This window comes from Durio zibethinus, unplaced genomic scaffold (assembly GCF_047325235.1).
Source record: "Durio zibethinus cultivar Kanyao isolate XHJ-2024 unplaced genomic scaffold, ASM4732523v1 HiC_scaffold_261, whole genome shotgun sequence".
Classification (NCBI taxonomy): domain Eukaryota; kingdom Viridiplantae; phylum Streptophyta; class Magnoliopsida; order Malvales; family Malvaceae; genus Durio; species Durio zibethinus.
This window is the reverse complement of record NW_028322884.1, coordinates 24,421-30,799: the sequence shown is the minus strand read 5'-3', so window position 1 is coordinate 30,799 and position 6,379 is coordinate 24,421. Positions and strand designations below refer to the sequence as shown.

The window sequence follows — 6,379 nt, the reverse complement described above, 5'->3', positions numbered from 1 at the left end:
GGGGATGTCCTCAGCGCCGAGGAAGATGTACTAGGGTGTATGTGCGACTTGTTCAGATCATGGGCTGAGAAAAAGGAAACAATTTTTCAGTATCAACGATCAGTACCAGTGAATAGAATGGGGTTCTTCCGTTCACTATCTAAAAAAGATAGATCTACCATATCCTTCTATTGTGTATGAAATTTATGGTTTCCATTGGCGCAAATCCAATCTTGGAATTTTTTAAAAATTCCCCATTGGTAGCAAATGCTTATCCATTAAGCGGGGAAAATCCTATTTAAAAAGCAAAAAGATTATGCTTCGACTCTTGCAAAGAACGGACTAACAGGGTCAGCTACCCAATTAATCCTCCTAATTACATACCGTTACTGTATAAGATAGATCTCGTTGTGAAAGATCTATTACTGAAAAATTTATGAGTAGAGCCGAAGAGTGTGAACTGTACAAGTTACCAATTAAATGTTAAATGAAGGAATGAGCTCCGGTGTATAGAGGGGACCTCACCGTTTAAGAAGTAACCATAGAAACGATGGAACCCACTATTTATTTATCCATTTCTATTTACTCCTTTATTTTAGTTAATATGCTTTTTTTGATACCTAGTATCAATACAATTTCTTATTTCAAGGCGAAATGAAATGCCTAGAAAAAAGGAAAAATCGTGGGCGGGACGGTTATAGTAGCAAAAGCCATTGGAATTTTTATTTTATACATTGGAAGAATCCGTTTTGTTATTAATAGACTAGAAAAGAATAACTGAAAGAAAGAATTAGTTATTCATCAAAATTTCTTTTATTCAATGACCAGAATGAAAGAGGGATATATAGCTCGGAGACAAAGAGTAAGAGCTTTGGTTTCGGCTGATCGGGATAGAGATAGGAAAAAAAGATATTTTCGTCGTTTGTGGATCACTCGAATAAATGCAGGAATTCGAGGAATGGGGGTATCCTATAATTATAGTAGATTAATAAAAAATCGGTACAAGAAACAGTTGCTTCTTAATCGTAAAATACTTGCACAAATAGCTATCTCAAATAGGAATTGTCTTTATATGATTTCCAACGAGATTATAAAATAAGGAGATCGGAAGGAATCCACCGAAATGCTTTAAATGAAATGGGGTTCCCTCGAGAATGAACTCGAGGGAGGTAGAGTAGAAATTAATATGATAAAAAAATTCTGATAAGGTCATCAAAACAAGAAAACAAGATGAGCGAAGACGCTCAATAAAAAAAAAAAAAATTTATTTTTCTTCCCCAACCCGATTCGATTCTTTTATTTATTTCTTTTTTCTTACGACACGACAATTTTGATTATCAGATTTTTTGAATAAAGCATCAGTCTACGTTTGATAATTTTGAGTCAATTGAAGGGTAAGCCTATTTATTTCTGGTTCTAAGAGCAGTAGTTCTAGCGGTCGACTCTCTTCTTTCAAATCGTTTCTCATTTCTGGTTCTAGTTCTAGCGGTCGACTCCCTTCTTTCAAATCGTTTCTCATTATTAATAAAGGGTAACGAAGATAAAATACGAGCTTGTTTTATAGCAATAGTAATTAATCGTTGTTGTTTTAAAGTCAATCTATTTACTCGCCTAGATAAGATTTTTCCTTGTTCACTAATAAATCGACTAATTAAACTCATGTTTCTATAATCAATTCGATCCCCCGATTGGATCGGGGGCAAACGCCTACGAAAAGATCGCTTGTATTTATCCATCATTTCTTTATTCCTTATTTCTAAAAATAATCCTATCCTATCCTTTTCTAAAATCCTATTTTGATCGGATCAAATTCAAATTATAGAATTAATAGAATAAATACGATTTGCTTTGTTTTTTTTATTATTGTATTATTTATTTATTATTTATTTCTTATTTATTTGTTTATTTTATTAGTTTATTTTAATTATTTATTTATTATTTATTTGTTTATTTTATTAGTTTATTTTATTATTATATTATTTATAGATATTTATTTAAATATAATTTCATATTTTAATATATTTAATATATAAATATAATTTCATATTTTAATATATTTAATATATAAATATAATTTCATATTTTAATATATTTAATATATAAATATAATTTCATATTTTAATATATTTAATATATAAATATAATTTCATATTTTAATATATTTAATATATAAAATATAAATATAATTTAATATTTTAATATATTTAATATATAAATATAATTTAAATAAATATCTATAACTGTGATAATACATAAATAATAAATAAATATAATTTATAAATATATATAAATATAATTTCATATTTTAATATATTTAATATATAAAATATAAATATAATTTAATATTTTAATATATTTAATATATAAATATAATTTAAATAAATATCTATAACTGTGATAATACATAAATAATAAATAAATATAATTTATAAATATATATAGAACCGACACGAAAATAATAAATAATTAATAAAATAAGAAATAAATAATGAAATATAGTAATAAATACAAAATATAGTAATAACTAAAAAATATAGTAATGAATAAATCATACAATATAATAAATAATACAATATTAACAATATTAAAATTAACAACAATATTAAAATTAACAATATTAAAATAATCATTATGCACGAATAGAAAATAAAAAAAAAAATAGTTAGTGATATTAAAAATCTAATTCCTAATCAATGAAAATCCAACTCCTAATCATTCGAAGACTGTAAACTAAAAATCATTCGAAGACGGTAAACTAAAAAAATAAATAATTGACTCGAGAATAAAGAAAAAAATTATTAAAAAAATAAGAACTAAATAAAAAATAGAATAAAAAAAAATAAAAGAATATTGATACAATCATATACCAGGTTAAAAAGGTTAAAAATTTATTAACGTGCATATCGAATAATTTAAAACTAAAAACTTCACTTTAAAAAGAAAGCGTGGAATAGACAAGGAAATACAAATATAGACTAATATATAAATAAAATATTTGTTATATATTAGTTATATATTATATCTAACTAATTATATACTTAATATTACTTAATATATTATATAATATATATTATTATACCTGAATACCTAATGTCCTATTTTCTCATACTAAATACCTAATGTTACCTAAATACCTAATGTCCTATTTTCTCATATTCTCGGGAAGGGTTGACATACGAGTACTTGATTCGATTTATTTCTTTATCTCCCCGTGAATTGTATGTTTGTAACAATAGGAACAGAATTTCTTCAATTCCAATCGACTAGGCGTATTGTGTCGATTTTTTTGAGTAATATACCTGGAAATGCCCGTTGATTCCTTATTAACGACGTTTCGAACACAACTGGTACATTCCAAAATAATCGTTACTCGGACATCTTTACTCTTGGCCATGAACCCCCTTTGAGTTTTTAATTCACCCAACTCTTCTATTTTCCGATCAAAAGTGAAGAAGAAAGGAATGAAAATAAATAAATAAAAGTTGCTAACTCAAAACCAAATCCTGAAAGATTTCGTTGCAATCAATTGCAATCAATATAGTAAATCAATATGTATTATACTAATAGTAAATAAGTAATACAATGATTTCTAACTCGATTTAGAATCACAGTACGGTATTTTCTTTAAGTATCTTGTAGGATACTGTTGTTCCAGCCACATTTCTCTTTTCGCTCTACTAGTAATTTAATTGGAGCTTGAACCCAAGTTTTGTTGAGGTTCAATCCACTTTTTTCGTTCTACCTTCCTTATTTATTTTATATAATTCTTATATAATTAGAATTCTAAAAAAACTAAATAGAATTATTTCTTATATAATTAGAATTCATTTCTTATATAATTATAATTCTAAAAACAACTAAAGTCAAGGGGGGGCGAGAGATTAGTCACAGATATTTGATTGTATATCGATCTAATCTTTTTCACCCCGTCCCGCGACAATAACTAGAATTAAAAAAAAGGGAATGTTAACGCATCCGGGAAGAAACGATTGATCTCTATCAATAAACCCGCTAAAGAACCGAACCAGAGAGTACTTAGTACCGGTGCTACGGAAAGATATGTTTTTAGATCTCGCATTTAAAATCCTCCTTCTTTATCGTATTACATACATTATGGTAATACATATATAATCACATGTATGTGTGGTTAAAGACCACTTGTATTTGTATATTTGTACCCGGAATTCCTAATTCAAAATTAAAATTTAAATGTACAATGATTCGATAGATAAGATTTTCCTTTTCTTAAAACAGCAAAATAGGTCCCTTTCTGCCTGAGAATTCCCGCCAAAAAGATTCATTTATTATTCATTATATGGTTGTTATATGATATGAGACCAAAAAGAGGAAATGGAAAGATAATTTTTGTATATCAATAGATGAAATAAGGGTGTGGAAAACAAGACAGGGATTCTCTACAATAACATCGTAGGCCAATTGAAAGGGATGTAGCGCAGCTTGGTAGCGCGTTTGTTTTGGGTACAAAATGTCACGGGTTCAAATCCTGTCATCCCTACCTATTACTTCTCCTTTGAGCAGTAAGGAGGGAGCCATTTTAGTTTTAGATTGATTAAAATTAAGCATACATAATCTATCATTTTCTCATATTATATATGATATATGATAGTATAGGTGTGCACGATGTATTGGGGTTATAAAATAAAAGAATCCTCTTTTTTACAGTCTTATTTATTATGATAAGAAAGCGCTCTTAGTTCAGTTCGGTAGAACGTGGGTCTCCAAAACCCAATGTCGTAGGTTCAAATCCTACAGAGCGTGATTCCGCTCTTGTTAAGTCGAAAATTACACCGAACTGAAAAAAAAAAAAAAAAAAAAAAAATTGAACAGCAATTCGAATTTGACCTCCTTGAATTAAATTAATTAAATTAAAATTAAAGGGGTCAGTCAAAAAAAGAGATGTTAATTAATCAAAGGTCCAACTGATCACCACGTATGTATTGTAAATATGCGGTTACGAATAATCCAGCCAAAGTAATAGGAATTAGACCTAAGACGATTCCAAATAGAAAAACTTCAATCATTTCAATTTATTTGAAAGGAGAAAAAGAAAGGTAATATCTATCCCTAAATATTAATCTCTATTGCCCATGAATATCAATAACTAATAATTGATAATTAACACGGTAAGGAACTATAGAATATATGGAATAGGACAGAAAACTTTGTTTTTATTAATTGTTCGTTCATTCAATTAATTTTCAAATAAGTCGTATCTTACTCAGACCAATAAATAGAGCTGAGGTTATAGTTAAAGCCGCTAGTAAAAAACCGAAATAACTAGTTAGAGTAGGCATGAAGGAGCTAAATGAAATATGTTCTTTTTATACATATGTTTATAAAGCACTTACCTAAGTTTCAATTTTTAAAAGAGACGGGGATAAGCAAAAATACCAATTGAAAGAATAAGTTCAATTGAAATTTTTTGATTCATCAATCATTCTAAACGGTATTCACAAAAATAGAGCGGCAGGACAAGAGTAGAAAAGAAAAAGAAATAGATTCATCATCTTTGTAGTTAGGTCAAGAAAAAACCTTTGGATCTAATACAAGAATACAAGAAAGGCCGCCTCACAAATATTGATTAGTAGAATTTTTTTTTTATTCCTTGCTCTTTTTTTTATCTATATCTAATACTATCGACTACTCTTACTTGTTACTAGACGACTAAGCAATTCCTTAAAATAAAAAAAGGAGGGCTTACAACAAAAAACAAAACCTCTTATGCAATTACGAAAAAAAGTCAATTTTTAGATTTCGCATCTAATTGACTTGCGGAAATATGATAATTTCCTTCATGAATTATTATAAACTTGTTGGATTCACGGGTTACCTGATCTTCCGTTTCTAGCCCCAAACCAATAATAGAATCCCCTATATTATATTCCAGGAATTTGAGGAATTTTCTATCGCATGATACGTGGTTATACATCGACAAGCAAGAAGAAGAAAGAAATTATCTAGCACTTCATGTCGATATACTGTTTGAAATTGCGTTGCTGTGTCAGAAGAAGGATAGCTATACTGATTCGGTATACTCTAAAAATACCTTTGGTACAATATTGACGATCTCACAAAGATTGAATTTCAGTGAATTTCCGTTTACTGATCTCATCTTTTACGGAATCGATCCCCTACAAGAATATGCGGAGCTCAGCATGTCTGGAAGCACAGGAGAACGTTCTTTTGCTGATATTATTACCAGTATTCGATACTGGATCATTCATAGTATTACTATACCTTCCCTATTCATTGCGGGTTGGTTATTCGTCAGCACAGGTTTAGCTTATGATGTGTTTGGAAGCCCTCGTCCAAACGAGTATTTTACAGAGAGCCGACAAGGAATTCCATTAATAACCGGCCGTTTTGATTCTTTGGAACA

General features: G+C 28.6%; 2 non-coding genes across 2 annotated transcripts; both read left to right on the top strand.

Moving 5' to 3' along the window:
- The first annotated feature begins 4,421 nt into the window (after positions 1–4,421).
- On the top strand, positions 4,422–4,495 carry TRNAP-UGG (transfer RNA proline (anticodon UGG)). The gene has a single exon. It is a non-coding gene; the product is annotated as a tRNA-Pro (tRNA).
- A 189-nt stretch (positions 4,496–4,684) lies between these two features.
- On the top strand, positions 4,685–4,758 carry TRNAW-CCA (transfer RNA tryptophan (anticodon CCA)). Its single transcript has one exon. It is a non-coding gene; the product is annotated as a tRNA-Trp (tRNA).
- The last annotated feature ends 1,621 nt before the right edge of the window (positions 4,759–6,379 follow it).